The sequence below is a fragment of the Otolemur garnettii genome, unplaced genomic scaffold, assembly GCF_000181295.1.
Source record: "Otolemur garnettii isolate 467f Iridium unplaced genomic scaffold, OtoGar3 scaffold00104, whole genome shotgun sequence".
NCBI lineage: Eukaryota > Metazoa > Chordata > Mammalia > Primates > Galagidae > Otolemur > Otolemur garnettii.
This window is the reverse complement of record NW_003852499.1, coordinates 6081307-6092293: the sequence shown is the minus strand read 5'-3', so window position 1 is coordinate 6092293 and position 10987 is coordinate 6081307. Positions and strand designations below refer to the sequence as shown.

Genomic DNA, 10987 nt, shown 5'->3' with positions numbered 1-10987 from the left:
CCCACAAAGCAGTCTTAATGGTGAAACTAGCTCCACCCCTCAGGCCAGCTGATTCCTCAAACACATTTTTTTTTTTTTTTTGACATAGAGTCTCACTTTGTTATCTCCCTGGTAGAGAGCCATGGTGTCAGAGTTCACAGCAACTTCAGATTCCTGGGCTCAAGTGATCCTCTAGGCTCAGCCTCCCAAGTAGCTGGGACTACAGGCACCTGCCACAACGCCCCGCTGTTGTTTAGATACGGGGGTTCTCGCTCCAGCTCAGGCTGGTCTCGAACTCGTGAGCTCAGGCAATCCACCTGTCTCAGCCAACGAGAGTGCTGGGATTACAGGCATGAATCACCACATCCGGCCTCCTCAAACACATTTGACTACCAAAACAGTTTTAAACAAAAAATTAATGAAAAGAATACTAAAGGAGCACAAGAAGTGTTAGGTGCATTTAGTAATCTAAACTTTGTATGGGATGACAAATTTTAAAAATTCCTAGTGATCAAAAACTATGAATTCAACATTTTAGATAAATTTATATTTTTTACTCACAAATAAATGGCCACACAGGTAAATTAACTGTTGCAGAAAAGGATCGGGTTTTTAAAGTTTTTTTTCTTCTTTGAGACAGAGTCTCACTTTGTCACCTTCAATAGAGTGCTGTGTTGTCATAGCTCATAGCAACTTCAAAATTTTGGGCTTAAGCAATTCTCTTGCCTCAGCCTTCCAAGTAGCTGGGACTATAGGCGACTGCCACAACACCCTGCTATTTTTTGAGATGGGGTCTCACTCTGGCTCAGACTGGTCTGAAACCCATGAGCAATCTACCCACCTCAGCCTCCCAAGTGCTAGGAGTACAGGCATGAGCCACTGAGCCCGGCCCCTGGTTTTTAAAGTTTTATAAACAAAATTCTCCTCCCCTACACACTACAAAAATCTATAAAGTTCCATCATTTATAGGGGCAGCACCTGTGGCTCAAGGAGAAGGGTGCCGGCCCCATATAGTGGGGTGGTGAGTTCAAGCCCAGCCAAAACTGCAAAAAAAACCCTCAATCATTTATATTATTAAGAAGATTCTTTAATTTTCTCCAGAGGACATTTTAATCGCTCAGGGGCCACAGTTTAGGAAACACTGTCTGTTAACGGGTGGGATGCTGAGAGGACAAGAGAAAGAGGAACAAGGAAGATACAACAAATAAAATGTTTTCTACATTTTCTTATGTCCTGCTAATTTATATGGTTTGGAAAGACTTGAACCAATTTCAGGACTGTTTAAAGCACCTATTACACATATTACATGCCAGGAATATGTCAGACATCAGGGGATGGAACAAAGACAAATAGGCGATAAGGAGGAGATTACCAAAATTGAGTTCCTGAATTTGGATGTTTAAATCTAAAATTCAGTGAAAACTAAAACTTAAAAGTACATAAGATGACCTGCCACTATAATAAAATGGACATACATCTGACTGCAGAGATGAGACTTATTTATCTGACTCCCAAAGGGGTCTCCAACCAATAGGACCTAGAGTGGAGAAGGAAGACCTTCCCCAAGTGTGGGCTCCACAGCTGGTTAACTGTTCACTCAGGGACAGATTGAAAGATTTAGAACCCACCTGGGGGCCAGCGAAGGAGAAAAGTGGTTGTCAAGGGTAGCTAAAAATGCCATGCATGCCCAAAGAAGGGGCAGTGGTGAGAGCCCCCAGAGGGACCCTGCGACACCTGTGACAGCGTGCTCACTCAGAGAGACTGTTGCTGCCCCTGTTGCCTGCGACTCCTCACTGCAAACAGTGGCTCAGCCCGTGCCAATGTGCCAGGAGGACTGGGAGTGATGGCCCAGTTACTTTCCGTATGCTAATTCTGGCAGGCCAAGCAGCAGCCAAAGGCAAACCTAGGGCAGAGAAGTGGACCAACCAAAGGAAGGTCTGATTAATTATTATACGCCGACTTCCCAGAGCACCTCTTTCTTCTCTGACGAGCTCCCTGTGCTTTTGTAGATGACTTCACTAGGCCCTTCAGGTTCTCTACTGAAACATTTTCACAGGCAAGTCTTAGTATCCCCAAGTACATAGGGAAAGTTGATACTAAGTCCTCTTTAAAAGACAAGAGAAGCACACATAACTGACTTGCCTAAGAGGCCTTAGCAAAGAAAGATTCTAAACCCTGCATTTCTCCTAGCTGTTCTGGCCAAAAACAAAACATCTTCTCAAAAATGATTCTGAGAGTTTAGGGAAAAAATGACTATACCAAAAGTCCCAAAATTAGTGTCTAGAATTCCACAGACTAGAGTAATAGTCCTGCTTCACCGTCCTCTCAGATCAAGAGCCTAGGATGCCTTAAATCATTTCTAATATAAGCCAAAAAGGGAATAAAGAAGGCAAGAAAGAAGGAAAGAAAAAAACACATGCATTTTGCCTAGATCAAAGGAGTGCCAATGTTTATCTGAGGAGGGATGCCAGGTGGTTCCACAGAGCCTGTCTGTTCCAGACCAACCACAGCAGCATGACCTGCACAGGATAAATCACTAGTCATTTCATGTCTCTTTCTCGTCCCGTAGAGAAAAGTACATATGTTTCTACAAGAACACTCATTCATTTACCATCTACTCACAGGGGTAGCCAACCTTCTTTTCTCTCTGCTACACACTGGAAGAAGAGTCATCTTGGCCCACACATTAAAAACATGAACACTAACAAAACCTGAAGAGCAAAAAAAACTCTGTGCGTACTTTTCATTATATCTGACATCACAGATAAGCAAAACAGTCCTCAAATAATTGGTATGTGGCCCACAGGCTACAGGCTGGACATCCCTGATACTGTGAGTCTACCAGGTACCAGGGATTGTGTTGGGTCTGAGCATAAAATGTGCACAAGGCCAGGCGCAGTGGCTCATGCCTGTAATCCTAGCACTCTGCAAGGCCAAGGCAGGTGCACTGCCTGAGCTCATGAGCTCAAGACCAGCCTAAGCCAGAGCAAGACACCATCTCTAAAAAAATAGCCAGGCATTGTGGCAGGCACCTGTGGTCCCAGCTACTTGGGAGACTGAGGCAAGAGAATCCCTTAAGCCCCAAGAGTTTGAGGTTGCTATGAGCTATGATGCCACCACACTCTACCAAGGGTGGCAAAGTGAGACTCTGTCTCAAATAAATAAATTAATTAAATGTGCACGAAACTCCCATGTCTCTGGAGCTCTGGAAATAGAAGCACAGTGATGGACACAGCCATTTGTATAAAAATGTCAATGCATACACAGACAAATAAGTTCCTACGTATGTACTGTGACAAAAAGAACAGCAGAAAAGAGAAACTGTCTGAAGGAATCCCTCAGCTTAGGTGGATAGAAAGTAGTATTTTGCCAAAGGACGGTACCAAAGGATGGTACCTAGTAGAAGGGAGAGCTTGCTGCAGGGGCAGAAGGCAGCCCGGGCCCCAGGAAAGAATGGATGTGTAGGCCGTCTAGTCCCCAAAGGCCTTTATAGCTCCCAAGCCCAATGCCTTCCTCAAGGCAGACACTAAGAAAATATATACTCATCGCTGATGAAAGACTAGACAAATAAGAAAAAAGAAAACATACTCAATTCATCAAATCAAATATAAACCAGTAACTATTTAATAAGCAAGGCAATGACTTAAAATCTTGGCTTTCAAGAATCTTATAATCCGGTTTGTAGAAAAAGATAACAGACTATCCCTCCCTACATCCTCCCAGAATAAAAAGTTTGAGACATGAAAACATACATCCTGGGCCAGGCATGGTGTCCTGTAGTCCTAGCATCTGATAGGCCAAGATAGGTTAGATTGTCTGAGATCAGGAGTTCAAGACCAGCTTGAGCAAGAGCAAGACCCCATTTCTAAAAAAAATAGGCCCCTCAGGTTCTCTAGGCCCTTCAGGTTCTCTACTGAAACATTTTCACAGGCAAGTCTTAGTATCTCCAAGTACATAGGGAAAGTTGATACTAAGTCCTCTTTAAGACAGGAGAAGCACACATAACTGACTTGCCTAAGAGGCCTTAGCAAAGAAAGATTCTAAACTCTGCATTTCTCCTAGCTGGCACTGTGGTAGGCGCCTGTAGTCCCAGCTACTCAGGAGGCTGAGGCAAGAGACTCACTTGAGCCCAAGAGTTTAAGGTTGCTATGAGTTATGATGCCATGGCACTCTATCCCAGGGCAACTGAGGGAAACTCTGTCTCAAAAAAAAAGACAGAAAATATACATCCTAAGGCATTTCTGATTAAATGCCAAATGAAATGTTGATGTCATGCAGTTCATTGGAGGGGAAATAATTCCAGGGTAAAGTGGTGACAACAGGTTACCTACAGAGGGAAAACTTAAATCTGGGGAGAATTCAGCTAAGTAAGCCACCTGGGGAGGGTGCTCCAGGCATGAAGAACAGTATAAACAGAGATACACAAGCAGAAACAGCAAGGAGCAATGGGAGAGCTCAGAACAGAACAGTTCAGCCCACCCTAAAACATACAGCAGTCCCTCTCCAGGGCAGCCCACCCCCTCCTCCAGGCCTTGCTTGGATACAAAAGGAAAACTGCCAAAGGCCAGGGCCCCGGGCTGGTCTCTTAGTGGGCACCCTTTGGGGAAGCTGAGAGGGGAAGCCAGCGAGACTATCTGCCACAAAAGAGGAGGGCAGAAAGCTATAGATCTCATTCACTGGGATAAAAAATTAAATACCAAGGAAGAGGGAGACAAGAGGGAAAAAATCTAAGTTGCTGTAGTATTATGCAACTAAAATTCCAGGCATAAGCCAGGAAATTCAAAGGTCACAGTTCCCACAGCAACTGTAACCTGACCCGTCTGTGTATGTAGTCTTTGGCACTAACAGTCCCCAAAGCCCAGCAGCCCACACATTGCCACACAGACCTGCTGTCAGGCCCCCGTGTGTGCCAGGCGTGCCATGTCTGCAGTGTTCATGCTCACCTGGGCTGCCCATATCATGCACCAGGCACTTGGCCATGCTCTACAGTCCCCAGTTCTTCGAGGCAGAGCTCCACTATGACCGCAAGCCTACTTACTGTGAGTCTTTACTCTTATTCTTCTGTGGGGTGAGTTGCCCCACCTTAATTGACTGGGTGGGAGTAAAAAAGAGAAGGGAAGCCTGTGCATGGGGTGGAAGGGTTGCTGCCACCCTCTTGGCTCACATCTTGAGGCATCCCAGTGCTTGCCAAGCCTTACCATATGGGAAAACAGGCGGGGGTGGGGTGGGGTGGAAAGGGGAGGGAGGAGTGGCAAGAGGGAATGTTGTGTTTCAAAGGGCACCATCAGCAAAGTGAAGAGGACCGGTCAAACGGGAGAAGATTTTTGTAAATCATATATTTGATAAGGGTGTATAGAATACACAAATGAACACATGTTCCTTCCCAAGGGATGGTCCTAGACCCTGCACTCACAGTGTGAGGCACAGATGGAGTGAGACATAGCCTACATCCTGATAGTGGAGGGCGAGGCAGGAGGTGCCACTAACAGCCATGAACCACCCCTTCCAGCCACATCCCCATCCTGGGGGGTTTGGGGGCCACACAAGAGCAGGTATCTGCCTGGGCATGCAAAGAGGATCTTAGAAACAGGTGATCGTGGGCCCCTGCTAAAGGACAAGTCCCCTCCCCGAGCAAGTCCTCTTCCTAATTATGACAATAGAAAAGACTAAACTCACTCAGAAAAAGGTTTAAGGTCGGAAATTTTACCTCCCTCTGGGCCTTGGTTTATGTGAGTAGCCAAAAGTACAGGTTCAGGGCAAAGATCAACTTTCTTGTCACAGTGACTCCCAAGGTGAACAGACAAAGTGACCAGGTAGCACAGAGGAATGCCCAGCCCTGAGAGGTGTGTGAGAAGACCAGCTCTACAAGCAAGCAGCTGTCTGACACATACCTCAGTAGTGCTGACAAAGCAGGCCGTGCATGAGAGCTGTGAAAATTCAATGAGACAATTCATGGTAGCACCCAAGTCACAGGCCCCAACACATAGAAGGCACTCGATGAAGGGGAATTATCAATATTGCTGTTATTTCCAAACCTCAGGCCTTATAAAAAATACTGCTGCCCAAACTGATTATTCACTTCATTAACAAGAGCTGTGTCCAAATTAATATTTTATTTCACAACAGTAGGAGTAGCACCTAACACTTAACGTGTATTTACTACCATGACAGGCACTATTTTGCATGCTGTTCTTTTGAACTTACTTACAAGACTGCATTTAATCCTCACAATAACCTTGTGAGATAGGTGTTATTATCCACATTGTACAGATGAAGAAACAGAAATCTGGTCACTTATTCAAGGTCATCTAATTCCTAAGGGATAGAAGAAGATGGAGCTGAACTCCAGCAGCCTGACTGTGGAGCCGCCACACTGAACCACATCACATCCACCTTTAAACATAGAAACGTGTCTCCCAAGAACATCACAGAGCCAGAGTAGCACAGGTCCCAAAACAATTCAAGAGTAACTTCTTTGAAAGAATTGTCAGTTTCAGGCTGGCCTTGATATCACAAAACCATAAGGAAATGATTCTAAGTTCTGCAGAAAAAAAGGCCAAAACAATCCAAAAAGCCACTATCACCCACGATCCTCTACTGCAGTGGTTCTCAACCTTCCTAATGCCACCACCCTTTAATACAGTTCCTGTGGGTCACAACATACAAGTTGAGAACCGATGTCTACTGGATCAGAGGCAGCTCCATTCAAAATGGGAATAGGAATGTGCTTCAGTTCAAAATTATACTCATTGGAAAGTCATTCAAGGATTTTGATGGCTTATGTCTAACAATGAATAAACCTGGAATTTTTTTTTTTTTTTACTGAGACAGTCTCATTTTGTCATCCTCGGTAGAGTGCTACAAATTCATAGCTCACAGCAACCTCAAACTCCTGGGCTCAAGCGATTCTCTTGCCTCAGCCTCCCTAGTAGCTGGGACTACAGGAGCCTGCTACAACACCCGGCTATTTTGTTTGTTTGTTTAGCAGGCCTGGGACTGGTTCAAACCCACCAGCCTCACTGCATGTGGCCGGCACCCTAACCACTTAGCTATGGGGGCCGAGCCCTGGAAATTTAAAATATTTTCTTATACTGTGCTAGATCCACTTTCTATCTAATAAATTCCCATGACTTTCCTGTGCTTGGAAAGATAAAACTTGTCAGATTCTCCACTGTTCCTTACCCAGTTTTCCTTTCCATTCCATGTTTTTATTTTCACACCTGACTCTCAGTCCCCAGCTACACAATTTATACTCACTCAGATTCCATACATAGAAAAAATACAATACCTTCACTTACCCCAATTTAGAAATGGAAATACCTGATAAACAGAGCTAAAAAGGATACAGAACAAACAAGGCTCTGAAACAGCACATGTGCAAGTCATCCTAAGTATGTCCCCAAGGAGAGAACTCAGCAGTCCCACCTGGAAGTGAGCTACACCACCCCAGAAAAGCAGACCATCCCAAACACCCTCCTGAGCTTACTCTCCCAACTGTGGGACACAGAATTGCTATGCATGGGCAGGGCCTGTGGCTCAGCGGGTAGGGTGCCGGCCATATACACCAAGGCTGGCAGGTTCGAATCCAGCCCAGGCCAGCTAAACAACAATGACAACTGCAACACAAAACTAGCCAGGAGTTGTGGCAGGTGCCTGTAGTCCCAGCTACTTGGGAGGCTGAGGCAAGAGAATCACTTAAGCCCAAGAGTTTGAGGTTGCTGTGAGCTGTGACGTGACAGTACTCTACCAAGGGTAACATGGTAAGTCTCTATCTTAAAAAAAAAAAAAAAAAGAATTGCTATATGGCTCAAAGACGTAGCACTAAGACAGTCAACAAAACGTTATTAGTTAAGTTATATGTTTTATTTCTTTTTAATCTTGTCTGAACAACATGCAGAGAAGGTGAACAGCTAAAAATATGTTGTAGGGATCCGGGTAGGAGGTAGTTAAAGTTTTTCATTCTGGTAACTCAGCCACATAGCCCAGATTCACTTCTTGTTATTAAATTCCATGTTTTATACTAGAGTAAATAAAACTCAAACTCTCGTTAGATAATACAAGGGAGTTAGATTATAATGGGAAACACCGCCACCCCATGTTCCTGGCCCATGCTTAAATACCACCTCTATACACTTGTATCTAACCTCCAGCTAGTCCCAGAAGACGGGCCCCCAATCAACCTGTTCAAATAGTAATTGGTTTACAGGTTATTTTTGTTTTTGAGACGGTGTCTTGCTCTGTCACCCAGTATGCCATGGGACCAGCATAGCTTACTAAAGTCCCCAACTCCTAGGCTAGGCTCAAGTTATCCTCCTGTTTAAGCCTCCCAAGTAACTGGGATTACAGATGCTTGCCACTATGCCTAGCTAATTTTTTAAAATATTTTTTATAGAGATGAGGTTTTCAATGTTGGTTTCCAATGCCTGGCCTCAAGCAATCCTATCACCTCAGCCTCCCAGAGTGCTGGGATTACAGGCATGAGCCACCACACCTGGCCTTTTTTTTTTTTTTTTCTTTAAATCAGTAGCAAAGGCTCAGCACTCATAACTTAGTGGTTAGGGCGCCGGCCACATATACCAGGGCTGTGGGTTCATACCCAGCCTGGACCTGCAAAACAACAATGACAACTACAAAAAAAAATAGCTGGGTGTTGTGGTGGGCGCCTGTAGTCCCAGCTACTTGGGAGGCTGAGGCAAGAGAATCGCTTAAGCCCAAGAGTTGGAGGCTTCTGTGAGCTGTGATGTCATGGCATTCTACCGAGGAGGGCAACATAGTGAGACTCTGTCTCAAAAATAAATAAATAAATAAATCAGTGGCAAAATAAGTAAAATATTTTAAAGAGTTTTGTGACTTAGTCTCCTGCTTTCACAAGATATTCAGTTTCCAAAAGCTGAAACAGTCACCAAACATAAGAAGTTCTGAGTATGGAAGACTGAGACTGCTACAGACTAGCTCTAGAAATTAGTTAAATAAAACAGAAAACCTGAAATACAGAAATGGGGGGTGGGGAGAAATCTGATGTAAATCTAGGTTTACTCAAGAACAGACTCCAGCAAATTAAAAGCCTGTATGCTGCAAATTCAAAATCATCCAGGACACCATTCGGAGAGTGTAAAGACAACTCACAGACCCATACAAATCAATTATCTGGTAAGAAATTTGTATCCAGAATATATAGAGAACACTCACAATTCAATAATAAACCCAATTTTTTTAAATGATCAAAAGATTTTAATAGATATTTCTCTAAAAAAGATATACAAATGGCTGAATACCTGAAGATGCTCAACATCCTTAACCATTAGGAAAACGCAAATCAAAACATCAAACCCACAAGTGAGATACCACTTCATAACCACTAGGATGACTGTAATAAGAACAGATAATAACAAGTGTTGGTGAGGATGTGGAGAAAATGGAGCCCTTCTACACTGCTAGTAGGAATGTAAAATAATGCAGCAACTCTGGGAAACAGTTTGATAGCATCTCACAATGTTAAACAGTTACCACATGACCCAGCAATGTCAGCCTAGGTGTACACGCAAGAGAAATACAAACATACATCTACACAGAATCATGCACATAAATGTTCACAGCAACATTATTCTAAATAGTCAAGAAGTAAAAACAACCCAAATGTCTATCAATTGCTGAATGGATGAAGACAATGTAGTAGATCCTTAAAGTAGAATATTACTCAGTCATAAAAGGAATGAAATTCTAACACATAGATGAATCTTGAACAAAAATCACAGCAAGTGAAAGAAACCAGTTACAAAAGGGCAAATATTGTATGATTCTATTTATCTGAAATGTCCAGGAGAACAAATCTACAGAAATGGGAAGTAAATGAGTAGTCGCCTAGGGCTGGGGAGAAAAAGGAGTGACTGCTGTTGAGTACAGGGTTTCTTTTTTGGCATAATAAAAACATTCTAAAATGGAGAGTTGTGCAACTCTTAGTATACTAAAAACCACTAACTGTACACTTTAAATGAATGAATGGTATGTGAATTATATAATAAAGCTGTTTCAAAAAGGAAAAAAAAAAAAAACCTGAGGTCAATAACCATGTCTTATGTGCCACTATATTCCCGTAAGTAACAAGACACCTGGCACATAGTAGGTACTCGGTAAGTGCTGAGAAAGAGAATAGAAGTGTTGAGTCTTTTTACTTAAGAGTGTATGATAGGAAATCCCTGCTGCATCCAGTGACTTTTGCAAAAATCCCAGCTTAAGGGAGCTGGGAGATCCCTCCAGCATCTCCTGGCCCAGCACACACCCAAACATCAGGCTTATCTTCTCTGTCTGAAGTCTCTTCTTACTCTCTGAGTACTATGAAGCTATACTGGTGGATATATTTTAAACATACAAACACACACACATGCACAAAATGGCTGAATGCAATTGCTCACACCTGTAATCCCAGCACTTTGGAAGACTGAGGTGGGAGGATCACTTGAGGCCAGTTTGAGAGCAGCCTGAGCAAAAGAGTAAAACCCCATCTCCACGGGAAAAAAAGGAGAAAGAAAGAAAAATCAGGCATGGTGGCAAACACCTGTAATCCCAGCTACTTGGGAGGCTGAGCCAGGAGGATAACTTGAGCACAGGAGTTCAAGGCTACAGTGTATCATGACAGTGCCACTTCACTCCAGTCTGGGCAGCAAAGTAAGACCCTGTCTCAAAAAGAAAAAAATAATAGGCTGGTGGGTGTTGTGGCAGGTACCTGTAGCCCCAGCTACCCTAGGGGCTAAGGCAAGAGAATCTCTTGAGCCCAAGAGTTTGAGGTTGCTGTGAGCTATGATTCCACAGCACTCTACCAAGAGTAAGTGAGACTCTGTCTCAAAAAAAAAAAAAGGCTGGGTGCAGTGGCTTCCACCCATAATCCTAGCACTTTGGGAGCCCAAAGCAAAAGGACTGCTGGAATTCAAGGCCAGTCTGAGCCTGAGCAAGAGCAAAGCCCTGTCTCTATTAAACATAGAAAAATTAGCTGGGAATGGAGGCTCATGCC

The 10987-nt window shown here is 43.7% G+C and overlaps 1 protein-coding gene and 1 long non-coding RNA gene across 5 annotated transcripts in view; one reads left to right on the top strand and one right to left on the bottom strand.

Annotated features, from left to right (window-relative positions):
* Positions 1 to 10987, bottom strand: part of MICAL3 (microtubule associated monooxygenase, calponin and LIM domain containing 3) — a 201239-nt gene that overhangs the window by 171321 nt on the left and 18931 nt on the right. The window lies entirely within an intron of this gene.
* The window catches only part of LOC111727395, a 10113-nt gene continuing 3972 nt past the window's right edge, over positions 4847 to 10987 (top strand). Inside the window, exon 1 of the long non-coding RNA XR_002774956.1 lies at positions 4847 to 5018. This is a non-coding gene — a long non-coding RNA (uncharacterized LOC111727395). The remainder of the gene's footprint in view (positions 5019 to 10987) is intronic.